Raw genomic sequence first — 1,184 nt, 5'->3', positions numbered from 1 at the left:
TATCAGTAATAGTGCTTTGAGTTTTTGGAATTTGTTTGATCAACAGATAACAAAAAGAATTTACTAAACCTTCTGTCATTGTATTAGTGACTACATTGGAGATGCAATAATTTTCACAAATGTGCTTGCTACTGTGCTTTTTTTTTTCTTTCTTAAAATTTCTTTCTTTTTTTGAATATTTTCTTTCTATTTTTCCCCCAATAACTTTGCTTTTACCTATCTGGAAACAAATACTTAAGGTCAAATACATAAACTATGTGATACATTTTCTTTAAATAATGTAAATTAAAAAAAATACTCTCGGGGCCAGGAGAGATAGCACAGCGGTGTTTGCCTTGCAAGCAGCCGATCCAGGACCAAAGGTGGTTGGTTCGAATCCCGGTGTCCCATATGGTCCCCCGTGCCTGCCAGGAGCTATTTCTGAGCAGACAGCCAGGAGTAATCCCTGAGCACTGCTGGGTGTGGCCCAAAAAGCAAACAAACAAACAAACAAAACAACAACAACAAAAAAAAATACTCTCCCTACTGCTCTATTGCTATTATTCCAGCCAAGAAATTCTTTCCCCACTATAAACAGCCTTTTATTTATTTATTTATTTTTTGTTTTTGGGTTACACCCAGCAGCGCTCAGGGGTTACTCCTGGCTCTATGCTCAGAATAGCTTTGGGCTGGCTCAGGGGACCATATGGGATGCCGGGATTTGAACCACTGCCCTTCTGCGTACAAAGCAAATGCCTTACCCCCATGCTATCTCTTTGGCCCCTTATTTATTTTTTTGGGTGGGTGAGAACACACTTGGCAATGCTCAGGCCTCACACCTGGCTCAGGGACCATATGGGGTGCCAAAGACTGAACCTGTGGGTCAACTGCATTGCAAGGCTAGTGCCAGTCTACTATACTTATGCTCAGGCTCCCAGCACAATATATATATATATTGGTTTTTGGGTCACACCTGGCAGCACTCAGGGGTTACTCCTGGCTCTATGCTCAGAGATCGCCCCTGGCAGGCACAGGGGGCCATATGGGATGCTGGGATTTGAACCACAGTCCTTCTGCATGACAGGCAAGCGCCTTACCTCCATGCTATCTCTCCGGCTCCTAGCCCAATATTTTTATAATATTTTAAAAATATTTTCTAAAATTTTATTTGTATTTAAAATAAAATATTTTTATTGTGACTTCTA

The sequence above is a fragment of the Suncus etruscus genome, chromosome 9 (assembly GCF_024139225.1).
Source record: "Suncus etruscus isolate mSunEtr1 chromosome 9, mSunEtr1.pri.cur, whole genome shotgun sequence".
In the NCBI taxonomy this organism is placed as follows: domain Eukaryota; kingdom Metazoa; phylum Chordata; class Mammalia; order Eulipotyphla; family Soricidae; genus Suncus; species Suncus etruscus.
The sequence above is the reverse complement of the archived record's forward strand: the minus strand, read 5'-3'. Positions refer to the sequence as shown.